The following is a 16,159-nucleotide window of genomic DNA, read 5'->3' as shown; positions in this document are numbered from 1 at the left end:
CCTCTCTATTTTCTCCATTATCTCCCTCACTCGGAGGGGCCACCAGGGTGAGGGGCAAACACGCCCCCCCTCTCCCCTAGCTACACCCCTGCTGGTGTTACCTTGTGTTCTCTTTAGTTTGTGAGCCCTTTGGGGACAAGGGAGCATCTTATTAATTATTGTTCTTTGAAAACCTCTATGAAGCTTTCTGTTGAAAAGCTGGTGGGCCACTGTGCGAAACAGGAAGCTGGATGAGATGATCCAGCAGGGCTGTTCCAATGTCTATAAATGTTTGTAATCCTAGAGGGCAGCAAGTGAGTGGGAGACTGTGCATGCACCACTGTGCCAACATGCAAAGAGGCTGGCTTGGCAGCTAACTAGTTGCCCTGCCTCGAGCCAGGAGGTGAAGTCAACTGTCCCAGCTGGGGAGAGCAGGCTGGGAGCTCTGTGGGGAGGAGGACAGAGGGCTGTGTGTGTGGTGAACTTAACTCGGAGATGGATTTATGGTCAAGAAGCTGGGGCCTTGAGAACTCTGCACCTAGACAGCAGAACATACGACAGCTCACCTGGGCGTCAGCTGGGAAGTTGCTTCCTAGGAAGTTGGAGCATTGGTCCATCCAGCTCGGAATTGTCTCCACTGACTGGCAGCAGATCTCCAACTGTTCAATCCTACCTGGAGATGTTGGGGATTGAACTTGGTACCATTCAGCAAGCAAAGCAGGCGTGCTTGCACTGAGCTACAGTCCTCCTCTCGCCTTGTACTGGAGACCGGCAGGACAAGCTCCAGTTCATCATCCTACCCTGCAGATTGTGACCTTTGACAGCTTCTCTACTGGAGCCATGTCCTTTTGAGCATCTGATCTGCCCCAAAGGACTGTTGCAGACCCTTTCATTTAAAGGTCACATTTTCAGGGCATGACATTGGCTTCTCCCCACCTACAATGCAGAACTTGTGCCTTTAACAGCTGCATGACGTCCCCTTAGCTAAGCAGGGGCCGCCCTGGTTGCATTTGAATGGGAGACTTGATGTGTGAGCACTGTAAGATATTCCCCTCAGAGGATGGAGCTGCTCTGGGAAGAGCAGAAGGTTCCAAGTCCCCCCCCACCCCCCGGCTTCTGCAAGATAGGGCTGAGAGAGACTCCTGCCTGCAACCTTGGAGAAGCCGCTGCCAGTCTGTGAAGGCAATACTGAACTAGATGGACCAATGGTCTGACTCGGTATATGGCAGCTTCCTATGTTCCTTTCCTCTATATGGCATTACCTCATGGGGAATGAGGCACCTGTTGTATTCCTGTCTGTCTTGCAGCTGTTGAAAGAAGAGGGTCTGGGGCAGGAAACAGGCGGCAACTCTAGAAATTTGACAGTCGCAAATGGAAATGATATCTTATTTTTAGTAGCCTCCTGTTGTCGAGAAGAAATCGACTCTCTTCTCCCTCCTTCCAGGCCGTAGGGACAAGGGAAAAAATTGCCACCTTTGGATTATGAGGTATTAAGTGGAAATGAGTTGGAAGCATCATGGCACATTTATATTCCCTGCTCTTGAGAAGCCAGAGGGGGAACAAGGGGATAATCCCCACTAATCCCATTATCTGCTTATGAGCAAGAGGAGAAGCTGAGATGGTGCCAAAGTCTTTGGTAAACCTCCTGGCTCTTTCAGTATTTAAAGATACCTTCCATCCAGTCCTGTTGGCAGGGCTTGCCTGCTGGGCTTTTATTTGTTGGGACGTTGACTCTAAAATGCCATTCTGCCCTTCTCCCAATGCAATGTGCGATCTTCCCACCCCACAGTAGCCTCAGGGAAAGGAACAAGCAATTCAGATGACTTTTATTACAGGAAACGATTTGGGGCTGCCGCGCTTCTCACCCCCAAATTCTGCAAACGGAATAAACTGGGTCCATTATGTGTGTACTTGCTTCATTTTGCATAACTGCAGCTGCCACCTTGGGGCTTTGGCCAAGTGTCTGCTATTCTGGCAAAGGCTGTGGGTGGTAAAGCAGCAAGAGTGGGAGAGCAAACTGAATTAGGGCTCAACGCCAGAACTGTTTTCAGTATTGGAATCCACATAATTTGTAGTGTATTGTGCTTGTGGCAATGAAGCCTTGCCATGAGCAGTGCATGCATCAGGGAGAAAGGAGGAGGCAGGTGAGAAGCATGTATAAGACAGCCAGCTAATTAACATACCCTTGTTCATAAGGTGGTTGTACACAGGTGTGGCTTATAGAGACAGATGGTGTTTGGGGTTGCTATCCTTTTTTTTTTTTTTTACAGGCCTTGTGTTCCTGTGGCTTAGACAGCTGCCTGAGGCATAGAAATCTTGTTTGTCATGATAGCTAAATGGAACATCCAAGTCTAGAAATAGTGTACCTGGAGATACCAAGTATTGGAAATGCAGGGAACAGTTGCTTTCAGATTGTGCACGTGAGCTTCCCAAAGAGTTTTGGGCTGAACCATTTGCATGGTCGGGTGAGCCCTTGAACCGAGATGGCTCGAGCACAAACCGGCTCAACTTTGAACCAGTTCGTAAATCCCTAAGCATAATGTGCTGAGATCAGCAGGTGAAGCTTGCCATGGCATGGCAGCACGCCTGATCGCCAGCTAAAATCTACACATCAAGCTATCATTAGAAGTAAAGGTACATCAATACCGGTGTGGCCATTGCGGCTGGGGATGATGGGAGTTGTAGTCCAACAACATCTGGAGCTTTGGCTTGGGTCTTTCATTCCAGTGGTGGCATGGGAGACAGGCACATAGGAAGTTGCCTTGTACAGAATTAGACCATTGGTCCATCTAGCTCAGTATTGTCTACCCAGATCGGCAGCGGCTTCTCCAAGGTTATGTTGCAGCACTCTTCTATCCCATGTTGCTGGGGAAATGGAAGAAGCCCTGAGCCATGCCACATTGCAGCTCTTCCTCATGCCAACATCCAACCTGAGAAAACCCAGCTAATACTGGTATGGGGAAGAGCTGTAGCATAGGATCTTCCAACAGGACTCTGAGCTTATTGCAATGAAAGTGGGAAGATTCCTTACACTGAATCAGCTTATTGCCTGCACTGACTGTCAGAAGCTCTCCAGGGTTTCAGATGGGTATTCCTAGCTCTGCCTGTAGATGTCAGACTTTGAACCTGGGGCCTTCTGCTTGCAAAGCAGGTGCCCTGCCACTGAACCCGTGGCTCTCAGGAGCACCCCAACAGCTTTGGAAGGATCTCAGCACTCATGCTGCCTCAGTAATATGAGACCCCAGCCTTTTTTGTGGGAAGGGGGTCAGTTTATTCCAGGCCAAGTGCTGATCAGCCAACTGTACTTGCTGAACAAGCATTGGCCCATGACTGGAAATACAGCAGAGCTTGTACCGACTGCATTGACACGACAATGGCAGGGGGAACCTGCTCCGGTGCCAAGCAGAGAGAACGCATTTAGAAAGAGAACCTGGAAGGTATTAGAGTTAGATCCGAAACAAACATTTGAAATTTGGCAAGATTGCAGTGTTTGACCTGAGAGATGCTCTGGCTTTGGAGATGAATTTTAAGCAAACAATATGACCCATCCGTTTGGTGGCTTCCGTACATTGACGGCTTGCAGGCTTCTACCCCTCACGCCTCGTCATGCTTCAAGTACAATTGAAGCTTCTGAACAGGTTTGTCCTTGCGAGGTTGACTCCTAAGATAATAGGCAGCCAGGGATGGAGATGGGGAAGGGGCAACTTATACAGGCAGGACAACTATTCCTTACAGATTTGTATTGGTTTCCTCCCAAGAACCCAACTGTGGCTGTCCCCAAAGAATAATGGGAACTGTCATATGCTAAGGAGTGTCATAACTGTCATAAGGTAAGGACAATCCTATGTGAGAAAGCCCTAGAGCAGGGGTGCACAACTCAAACATCCCAATGGGCCAGAAACAACCATGATGATGTATGTGGGGGCCCAAGTCAATTTTCAGTGCATTGGTTATTACAGTAGAATTAATTATAAAGCTAGATATTAAAGCCATTACTAGTTAGTTGTGTGTCCTTCCTTCCCCCCCACCCCCAAGGCCCTCAATTTTAATCAAGGATAGTGGCAAGAAAATAAGCCCTGTCCTTGCTCAGTTGGTAGGGACCTGGCTGTTCCAGTCCTACACAAATGCCAAATTTTGGGGCTGTTGCTGGCTACCTGAGCCATCAAAAATGTCCTCGCAGGCCAGATCTGGCCCTCTAGGCCTTACGTTGTGCAGGGCTGCCCTAGATTCTCCACCCCACCTGCCGCCACAGAACTACAGTTCCCAGGGTTCCTGGGAAGAGGGGCTGCTTATGGAATGTGTTTGTAAGTCTATACTTTACGTATAGTTTACTTTACGTAGAGGTCAAATTTCTAGATACGCTAAATGACTGTGCCTTAGAACAGTTGGTCATGGAACCGACCAGAGAGAAGGCGACCTTGGATCTAATTCTGAGTGACACCCAGGACCTGGTGTGTGATGTCAGTGTCATCGACCTTTAGGGAACAGTGACCACAGTGCCATCAAATTCAGCATACATGCGGGGAGAGAATCACCAAGGATGTCAAACACAGACATTTTAAATTTCAAAAGAGGAAACTTCTCCAAAATGAGGAGTATGGTGAAAAGAAAGCTGAAGGGGAAAATCAGGAGAGTCACTTCGCTCCAGAGTGCATGGCGTTTACTCAAAACCACAATACTAGAAGCCCAGTTAGATTGTATACCCAAAAGGAGGAAAGGTACCACTAAATCCAGGAGGATGCCAGCATGGCTAACGGGTACCATCAAGGAAGCCATAAAAGGGAAGAAGAATTCCTTCTGAAACTGGAAGGCCTGTCCAAATGAAAAGAACAGAAAGGAACACAAACTCTGGCAAAAGAAATGCAAGGTGACAATAAGGGAGGCAAAAAGAGAGTTTGAGGAACATTTAGCCAAAAGTATCAAGGGGAATAAGAAAAACTTCTTTAGGTACATCAGAAGCAGGAAACCTGCCAGGGAGGCAGTTGGGCCATTAGACAATGAGGGAGTGAAAGGGATTATTAAGGAGGATATGGAGGTTGCAGAGAAACTGAATGAGTTCTTTGTGTCTGTCTTCACGGCAGAGGATACTGAGCATATACCTGTTCCTGAACCAGGCTTTTTAGGGATGGAGGCAAGAGAACTGAGTCTGATAGAAGTGACAAGGGATGATGTTCTAAACTGTCTGGAAAAACTGAAAACTAACAAATCACCAGGGTCGGATGGCATCCATCCAAGAGTCCTCAAAGAACTCAAATGTGAAATTGCCGACCTCCTTGCTAAAATATTTAACTTATCCCTGAAATCGGGCTCTGTACCAGAGGACTGGAGAGTAGCAAATGTAACACCGATTTTCAAAAAGGGATCCAGGGGTGATCCGGGAAATTACAGGCCGGTTAGCCTAATGTCCGTTCCAGGCAAATTGATGGAAAGCATCCTCAAGGATAAAATTGTAAAGCACCTAGAAGAACAGGCCCTGCTGGGAGTGAGCCAGCATGGCTTCCGCAAAGGTAAATCTTGCCTCACCAACCTTTTGGACTTCTTTGAGAGTGTCAACGAGTGTGTGGATCAAGGTGATCCCGTTGACATAGTATACCTGGACTTCCAAAAAGCTTTTGACAAAGTTCCTCATCAAAGATTCCTGAGGAAACTTAGCGGTCATGGGATAAAGGGACAAGTACATGTGTGGATTGCTAACTGGTTGAAAGACAGGAAACAGAGGGTAGGTATAAATGGAGAGTTTTCACAGTGGAGGGAAGTAAGAAGTGGGGTCCCCCAGGGATCTGTACTGGGACCAGTGCTTTTTAATTTATTCATAAATGATCTAGAAGCAGGGGTAAGCAGCGATGTGGCCAAATTTGCAGATGATACCAAACTCTTCCGGGTAGTGAAATCCAAAACAGATTGTGAGCAGCTCCAAAAGGATCTCTCCAAACTGGGGGAGTGAGCGACAAAATGGAAAATGCGGTTCAATGTTAGCAAGTGTAAAATGATGCACATTGGGACGAAAAACCCCAACTTCAAGTATATGCTGATGGGATCTGAGCTGTCGGTGACGGACCAGGAAAGGGATCTTGGGGTTGTGGTTGACAGCTCGTTGAAAGTGTCTATTCAATGTGCAGCAGCTGTGAAAAAGGCAAATTCCATGCTAGGGATCATTAGGAAGGGGATTGAAAATAAAACGGCTAACATTATAATGCCCTTATACAAAACTATGGTGTGACCACACTTGGAGTACTGCGTACAATTCTGGTTACCACATCTTAAAAAGGACATTGTTGAACTGGAGAAGGTACAGAAGAGGGCAACCAAGATGATCAGGGGCCTAGAGCACCTTTCTTACGAGGCAAGACTACAACACCTGGGGCTTTTTAGTTTAGAAAAAAGACGACTGCGGGGAGATATGATAGAGGTCTATAAAATCATGCATGGCGTGGAGAAAGTAGAGAGAGAGAGAGATTCTTTTCCCTCTCACACAACACTAGAACCAGGGGTCACTCCATGAAATTGATTGCCAGGAGGTCTAGGACCAACAAACGGAAGTACTTTTTCACACAATGCGTGATCCACTTGTGGAACTCTCTGCCACAGGATGTGGTGACGGCCAACAACCTGGATGGCTTTAAGAGGGGTTTGGATGACTTCATGGAGGAGAGGTCTATCAATGGCTACTAGTCAGAGGGCTGTGGGCCACCTCCAGCCTCAAGGGTGTGCCTCTGAGTACCAGTTGCAGGGGAGCAATGGCAGGAGAGACGGCACACCCTCAACTCCTACCTGTGGCTTCCAGCGGCATCTGGTGGGCCACTGTGCGAAACAGGATGCTGGACTAGATAGGCCTTGAGCCTGATCCAGCAGGGCTGTTCTTATGTTCTTATGTATGCCCAGTCTTTACTAGGCAAACTGCATCTTGTCAAGGGAGCCTTTCAAAACTCAAAGTCTAGTAAGTGGGCAGAAGTCAGTAGTAAAGTATACCAAATGGGCAGAAAGAAATACAAAGACAAGGTGGTAAGCTCAGAGACTTAAGGAATTTGAAGTATTAATAACCAAAAACATTGATCATTTATTGGGATTGATATACAAGTTGCTGCTGAAATACAATTCAGTAACAGAACAGATTAAAAACTGCATGATTAAGTGGATGCAAAATTTAAACAGGACAATCGGTATTCAACAATGCCCCTCCCAAGGCCTCATGCTGCGGGGAGGGGAGTTTGTCCCAGCCCCACCTAGGCACAAGCCCAAAAGGCACCTGATTGGTCAGGGCCTAAGGGAGGGTGGGGCTAGGTTTGCAGCTACTGCTGCTCCCTGCCCCAAACTAACAGTCGGCACTGAGATTTTGCTGAAGTCGGAGCTCGCCAGTGCGGCTCCACTTTGGCCCAGTGTTGGGAGGTGCGGCCTTCGGGCCTTTAACAGCGATGGCGGCAGCGGCATTAGCGGTGTGACAGCTTCGATGGTGGCAGTACCCTTTGTGGGCTCAGACGCCAGCCCAGCGGCAAGGGCAAGGGCAAGGGCGGCCCAGCAGCGAGGTTTCCGGCGGCAGCCCAGAAGGAATTGTGGTGGGGCCCGCGGTGGGGCCTGCCTCCAGTTTGGGGGCTTTGCCCCTAGCAAGTGGGCTGCATGGAGAGGGCCTGTGGCCTGGGGAGAAGGCTATTCTTTGGGCCTGGGGTTGGTTTTTAGCCTTGGGGGGCTGGGTGACTGTGGCCCTAGTGGCCCAGGGGATTACAGGCCTTCGGGCCTTCGGACGAGGAGGACGTGGATATGGTGCAAATTAGGGGTCTCATTCACTGCATGGAGGCATTGGAGCGGGCTCAGGAGACTCCTTTGGATAAGGGTGCTGGCCCATCAGGTGTCCCTACGCGGCCTAGGAAATGCACTAGGGGTGCAGCCAAAGCTCAGCTATTAAAATCTCTATCCGATAGGTTGGCATTATTAGAAGATGCATCAGTACCTGCAGTTCCCACCGCCTAGTGAGCCTTTGGTCCTGGCAACACCTGCAGTTCCCATCCCCAGCACGCCTCAGGCAGCAGATCCTAATGGAGGAAACGGAGCTATGCCGATGGTATCAGGTGATCACACCACATCACTGCCTCCTGAAGATACCAGCCCGTGGCCTGCGTATCCCTGGCTGATACCTTCTTTTGGGGGCTGGGGCGTTAGTCCATTTTGGGCTTCGCCTATACAGACATGGCCCAGTGGACCTTTCCTGGTCCACGTGTTCCTGGTTAGGAACATGGCTTGGCGCACAGGGGATGGCTGGACAGGCTGTGGGTTGGTGGGGGGAGGTGTTCAGTGGCTCCTGGTCAGGCAAATCTGGTGAGTTCCTCTACAGATGTGGGTTTCTATCTGATGGGGGTAGTTCTGTCCCCACAGCATTCTCCCTATGGGGCTGTTGGGCTCCCCTTGGGCAACCATCTGTTGCTTGCCACAAGAGAAAAGATCTTAAAAGGGGAATACATTGATAAGTTTAGCCTTTTATTTCAGGAACCTGAGGTTAAACATAAGGAAGGGGAGCCTTGCAAGGATCACACAGTTACTAAGCACAAGCCGGTTGAAAAGACCTGGAACAACTGGCTATCTGGGTACACCATTTATATGGGGATTATCTTGTGGGCCCAGCCAGCCAGGGGACCAGCCTTAGTGAAATATCTGGACGTCATTCATCGAGTGGTGTCTGACTTTGCTGCACTACCGCCTGATTGTCGCACCAAAAACGCACAGTGGAGTTGGCCAGCTCTGGCGCCCACAGGTGCACAGCTACAACAATGGGAAAAAACTTTGCCACAAGTCCACCACATATGATAAAATGAGATTATTTAGCTAGGAAGCCCCCTCCCGAGATTTGAGTGGTCCATTTGGGGGGAAATGACTTGAGTCAGCGGACTGGGCTCTCCATCATCTGGCAGGCCTCCTCAGATTTTGCAGTCGTGGAGGACTGGAAACCTGGGGTTCAAATAGTATGGGTAGAGTGGCTGCAGCACCGTGTTTGGTGCGGGACCCGCAGTTTGAGAGGTGTGGAGCGGGAGTGGCATAAAGCCTTAGCCGTCATCGGCAGGTGTGTAACTGCATCTGGCGGGGTGGTCATTTCGCAGCCTGGCCTGGTTCATTCCCTGCCACTTTTATTCCGTTCTGATGGGGTGAATTTGTCAGTTGAAGGATGTGACTTGTATTTGGCCAATCTGGAAAGGGGGCTTGTCTTGGTGTTGGAGGGTCTTGGAGCCAGCAGGTTCAGCTAGGCTAACCTCCCTGGGTGGCAGGGACAGTGCGGGCTAGGAGTTAGCTAAAGGGATTTAACATTGGTGAGCACCTTTGGGCAGTTAAGTAGGTTCGGTGGTCAGTCGCTCCCTTGTGGTTTGTGCGGCCCAGGGAGGATGATTGGCCATGGAGCCGGATGCAGGACTTCGCAAATCCTAGGGCTCAGCGGTTCGGGAGGTGTGAAGCCCTGAAAATGCCCAGACCCCGTGGGGTTGACTATGAAGGGACAGAAGCGGGTTTCCACCTGCTTCTTTCCAGAGTCAGGGTGTGTCGCCCATTTAGGGCAAGGGCTAGGACTGGGGAGTCTGAACCCTGCCTTGATAGGCTCACACTGTCGTGGTGGGTGGAGTTTTTCCCCTCCTATTGTCTGCTGCTCAAGTCAATTAAATAACTGGATAATAAAGTTGTGGCCCTTTTACATCCAAACACTGGTGTCTGTGTCTTCTTGGACAAGGGTCTGCTGACAATGGGAACATCAATGGAAGGTGAATATTATATTTACAACAGCACTCTAAGATAAAACTTGTACAAAATGTATTTCCATTGGTACATTACTCCTGCGACCATTAGAAAGACGGACAGCAATTACCCGAGAGACTGTTGGAAATGCAAGAATCATGTGGGGACATCTTATCATATGTGGTGGACTTGTGGCAAAGCACAACAATTTTGGGGGGGAAATTCACTTTAAGATGCAACAAATTTTAAATATAAATTTTCCCTGTTCACCCGAGCTCTTTTTGTTAAATATGACTGAACCCTGTATACCTACTAAACACACAGAGTTGTTCTTATATATGATTACTGCTGCCAGGATTCTTTATACTGCCAACTGGTGGTCACAGGCAACCCCAACTTTGGATTAATGGTTACTAAAGCTATGGGAATACGCCTCGATGGCTAAGGTCACTGCTTATTTGTGGAATAGCTCAGATGAAACATTTGTATTAACTTGGGAACCTTTTCTAAATTATAATATAGCACAGGGTCAAAATCCACACCCAAGATTTAGTTTTTTAAAAAAATATTGAGGGCTGACAAACGTATTATTTATATCTTTCTGTAATATCTGTTGTGAGGGTGAAGGTTGGCAAAGGGTGGAAGCGGCATCTCGGATTGTCATATGTAATATGTCATATGTAACTGCTGGAAGTCCAAGAGATGATAATGCAATCATGTGATTTCTTTTTATTTCCTTATTAAATAAGAATATAGTTTTTAAAGTAATGTATATCAAATATGGAAATGTACCCTTAGATGTTCTGGTGCCTGAGGCAGAAACTCTACTTAGCAACCTTCCTCGCTTAAAAAAAAAAGACTAGAATAATGTGTTTTCTTTTTTATTACCTCTAAAATCAGCTGCTGGGGTGCCATATGAATATGAATTGTTTCATATTTCATGGCAGGGCTAATTCTGCATCAGAGGTGTGGGGACATGACAGGTCACAGAGAGGAATTTGTGTATTTATGTAATTATTTATCAAATTTTTATACTGCCTGTCATTAAAACAATTTCAAGGTGGTTTATAAAACATTTAAAACAGTATTAGACTATAAAACAGTTACACAATAAAATATTAAATTGGAATATAAAAATACTAATCTAATTAAAAGTTTTAAAAATATACACAATAGGACCATAAGATACAGAGCAGCAGCAACAAAAACAAAACTCATATCAAAGCCAAGATTTCATTTGATTTCTAAAAACTGTGATGGAGGCTGAGGAGTGGAAGCCTACCAGGCAGGGGAGCATTCCAAAGCTTGAAAGTATGTTTCTTGTTAGATTGTGAGCCCTTTGGGGACAGGGGACCATCTTCTTTATGCATTATTCATTTTTCTGTGTAAACCGCTCTGAGAACTTTGGCTGAAGGGCAGTATATAAATATCTGTAGTAGTAGTAGGGGCAATAACTGAGAAGAAGAGGGAAGATAGAAAGGGGCTAGATGTTGGGAATTCTCTCTGGTAAGAGAAACCCTTTTTTTTATTATAGCAGAGTGCACAGAGGCACAACACAGCGGATTTAATTAGGCGTGTGTGTATGCTGAGAGTAAAGTAACTTGGAGCCAGTTCATAGTTTCAAATCAATATAAGTGGTATTTATTAGAGAACTCCATTCTAGATAGGAAAGTGAGGAGATGGGATCTCTAATCTAGCTAGCTAGCTGGATGCAGATAGATTCTGCATCTCTGCACACATGGTGCAGGGGAGAGGAGGGATGACCAATGTCTTGACCCTCTAGCCCTCTGACTCACTAGTCCATCCTCCACTGTCATTGAGGGAGAGGGGAAGCAAAGCAAAGGGCTGATGAGTAGGGAATGTGCAAATTCAAATTGACTTGACTTGAATCTGGGTGATTTGAGTTATTTAAATTCAAATCAATCACCCCTTAAAAGGGCAATTCGATTCAAGAGACATTTGGACCTTTCTTTAAACCATTCAGGCCCCCTGATTGGTTTAAAAAGGTCCCAAAACAAGGTGGAATCTATTCAAATCAAATGTTTGGACCAAATTCAAATCTGATTCAGATTCAGAATGAATTTTTGGAATTTGATTCTAATTTGAAACAAACCATTTGTTTCCTGCACATCTCTACTGATGACGCTACTTTGCTTTTCTCTCCCTGGTCAGAAACTTTTCAAGGGGGAAAATCATTAAGGGGTCATAAAAATCGTTAAGGGGTCATCAAAAGATAGGCATACAACAGAGTAATCATAACCTGTTCTCCTCTGCCATTTGAATGGTAGAACCAGGATGCACATAAGAAGTTCTGTTCAACCCGCAAATCTCTAAAAGGTTCCTTATTTGCCTGCCATTGTTTGCTACTGCCACCCAAGTAGATGTGTTAGTACTAATCAAACTGCATTGGAACTGGGCCTCTCAAAAAGGAATACATTATCAGCTTAGAAGGCCCCTTTCTTCAGCTTCCCTATAGAGGTCCTGACAATACTCTTCAATCCAAGAGGATTCCTGCTTTAGAGGAGGGAGGGAGGGGAAGGAATCTGGTTTAAAATGTGAGGAATTTTCAGGCAGGATAATTTGCATAAAATTTTTTGTCCCTCCAAATTAGACTTACTGGCTGGCACAAGGGAAAGACCATGGGAATGTTGGCAAAGAATAGTGATCTGGGGATCTCACTCAAGGCTGGCTGCCAACAGCACTCCACCCACCTGTATTCCAGGTTTTGGCTTTGATCCCAAATTGCAGGTATTGGCTGCTTTCTCTTGTCATTGAGCAGGGGAAGATGCCAGGCCTTGTAGAAGAGATGCCTAAAGTCTGATGGTGCGTCTGGTCTGCTGAAACCTGTGCTCCTGCATTGACTAAGATCTCCCAAAGGGAGTGTGAGAAAGAGTTGCCCTCCTGCTATTGCCTTGGTTAACCCTGCACAACACAGCTCCTGTAGCTTTGTCACTTCTGCTGAACTCTGAGATGGACACAGAACCTCCAACATGTCTGTAATGCAGATAGGCACCAGCCAGTCCAACCTGGGCTGCAGTGTAAATGGCCAGAAGCTTTGGAATATGTGGATTTCCCCCCTCTATAAAGATATTTCGGGGTTCCCTCAGTGACTGGGGTATCCCAGTTGTGGCTATTCCCACAACATACCGAAAGCTAAAACAGTGATATAGGTTGTCAGACCATAGACTAGCTGCAAAGTAAGCAGCAGCTACTGCTAAGGAGGTCTGGTTATGGAGCAGACAGAGGAGGGTCAAAGGGACCAGAGGCAGCAGATGTGGTCAAGACAGGCTGGGTTGAGTGCCATATCTGGTAGGCAAAGAGTGGAAGCACCAGGGCCAAAAAGTACTTGCCAGTGGAATTGCTCGTGAACTGGCAGGTTAATGACCCTGCATGTTGTGTGGTGCATTGTGGGATATCCAGAGGCCTGGAGGCATTGTCCTGGCCTCTGGAGCTCCGTACTGCGCCACACAGTGCAGAGGCACTGGGAGTGTGATCCACACGCAGGGGTGTAGCTAGGGGAGAGGGGGCCTGTGTTTGCCCCTCTCCCCAGTGGCCCCTTGGAGTGAGGGAGACAATGAAGAAAATAGGGAGGGGTGGAGCGCCCCCCTCCCCCGGGTTCTTTGAACCCATCCACTCAATTATAGCTATGCCCCTGTGCCCAGCAATATTTGAGCAATTGTCGTGGGGTGGGGAGGTGAGTTGGACCAGCCTCCCCCACTGTTGTGTGAATGGCCCCACAGTCTATCCACGGCCCACACAATGTGAGGAAAAGAGGGAACTATTCTCCCACCCTTCCTCACACATATTCATCAGTTCCCATAGATGGGCATCATTGCTTTCACAGCAGGCAGAGTCTCTAGCATATTTCTCACTTCACAGCTCTAGTGACTTTTTTTCCTCCATGGTGATAGGAATGTAATTAAGCTCAAGCAGGGATGATAATTAGCCATGACTGAGAAAGTGTGTATGTGATGGGCAACAAAACTCAAGATACCTGCTTATGGCACCCCAGTGGATCTTTTCCAAGCTTCAAATGGTCACCACTCTACCCAAGAGGTCAAGTTCAGCCTCATCAGCGAAGTCCCCTGATTTTGCATATCTCCCTTTTGGTCTTTGTTTCCTTTTTGGCGGGAGGCCAACCATGCCTGTTAACCTGAACCTTATTTATTGAGATATGTTTTCCTTCTACTGATAGGCACACAGCTAAAGAACTTTAGACCATCTAGGTTGTCAATCATGTTGAGAGAACAGAGAAATGAGAATACCTAGAAGAAGGGTATTGGACACAAATTGAGAAATATGATGGTCAGGACAGCATTTATTTCACTCAGTATATGTATATTTAATTTACATTTCATTTACATCAGCAGATTTGAAGGTGGCATATGTAGGGTTCCTAGATCTCCTATCCATTCATTGACCAGGCTTAGGCCTGCTTCAGGTCATACCTGATTTGCTCACCAGAAGAGAGAGCTTCCTTGGATCAGTGCCCAGAGAGGTGCTGCAACAGCACAGGGCACTGGCAGAACATGAAGCTGTTTGCTCTGCTTAATTAGCTAATTAAATTTAATTTATATTAAATTCGTAAATGTATATACTGCCCCAGATTTATGTCTCTGGGTGGTTTACAATAAAAACAGTACAAATTAAAACATTAAAACAAAATTTAAATTTAACACAATGTTAAAACTGCTGAAAACTTTTAAAAACTGTAAACCTAATTAAAAGCCTAGGTGAACAAATGTCTTAGCTGCCTTTTAAAAAGTTATCAGACATGGGGAGGCTCTTATTCCGGCAGGGAGCGCATTCCAAAGCCTCAGGGCAGCAACGGAGAAAGCCCGTCCCTGAGTAGCTACCAGACAAGCCGGTGGCAACTGTAGATGGACCTCTCCAGATGATCTCAGTGGGCCGTGGGACTTAGGGCAAAGAAAATGTTCTCTTAAATACCCATGGCCTATGCCATTTAGGGGCTTATAGGTGATAACCAGCACCTTGCATTTTGCCCTGAAACTTATCAGCAGCCAGTGTAGCTCTTTCAGTAATATGGTCTCTCGGAGATGACTCAGAGCCAACCCAGCTGCTGCATTCTGTACCAATTGCAGTTTCCAGACTATGTATAAAGGCAGCCCCACATAGAGTGCATTACAGTAATCAAGTCTGGAGGTTACCAGCATATGTACTGAGGCCAAATATTTTGAGAAACAGATGCAGCTGGCATATCAGATGAAGCTGAAAAAAAGCACCTGGGACACCAGGGAGAGGTTATGATCCAGAAGCACCCACAGACTGCACATCTGTTCCTTCTGGGGAAGTGTGACCCCATTCAGAACCATTAATCAAATTAGACTCCCAAGTTCCGACCCCATACAATAAGTACCTCTGTCTCATTTGGATTCAGTCTCAGTTTGTTATCCCTCATCCAGACTATCACTGCCTCCAGACTAGCAATTAGGGAGGTTATGCCTTTTCCAGATGATGTTGACATGGAGAAATAGATTTGGGTGTCGTCAGCATACTGATAACACCTTGCACCAAATCTCCTGATTATATCTCCCAGCAGTTTCATGTAGATGTTTAAAAGCATTGGAGACAGTATGGAGCCCTGAGGGATACCATATGAAAGTTCAGATTTTGAAGAGCAACAGTCTCCAAGGGATAGCATCTGGAATCTGCCTGAGAGGTAGGAGCAGAGCAGTGCATCCCGCCCCTAGCCCTCTCAGACATTCTAGAACAGGGATGCTCAGCCTTGGGTCCCTAGATGTTGTTGGACTTCAACTCCCATAATCCCTAGCCCTCTCACAACCCTGAACAACTCTGCCAGACATGAGCTTGCAGACGCAATACGGGCAGAAAATAATAGCTTCTTTACCACGCATATTGCCTGAGCATAGATCTTCAAATGTGTTCTGTGTTGTAATCTGTCCTATTCAAGCTGAGTCTTTCTCCACTTGTGCTCCAGCAATCTACCTTGCCACTTCTGTCCCCGTAGATCTTCCATATACCGAGGGGCCAATTTTGAAACAGGCCAGAGAGCACACTTAGAAGCGATCATGTCTACTGCCAGGTGTGTTTGTTTTTCCAATTCTCCACCTGGGCATCAACAGGACCACCGGCACAGCCATCACTAAATCTTCCAAAGCTTCTTGGAATCCTATTGGATACAATAGCCTTCTCAGGTGGACCATCCTAATAGGTCCCTCACTATATCACCAGTAAAACCCAGCCTACCTTTCAGTCTTGGGGGAAAAACTGCACATACTAATTTTCTTTCTTTTTACTAGCAATGGTTTTTCATTCTTACATTTCCAGATCATACATTTTTTCCTTGGGTTTTTATCCCTTCTTCTTGAACCACAATGCTTGAAATCATCCACCACTTAGCAACACTCATGCATAAAACACTGTAAAAACAAACAATCTACATATTGTACATATGATTCAACATATTAGTTCATCAATATGGGTGTGTGTG

This window comes from Hemicordylus capensis, chromosome 2, assembly GCF_027244095.1.
Source record: "Hemicordylus capensis ecotype Gifberg chromosome 2, rHemCap1.1.pri, whole genome shotgun sequence".
In the NCBI taxonomy this organism is placed as follows: domain Eukaryota; kingdom Metazoa; phylum Chordata; class Lepidosauria; order Squamata; family Cordylidae; genus Hemicordylus; species Hemicordylus capensis.
Note: the sequence above shows the minus strand (reverse complement) of the source record.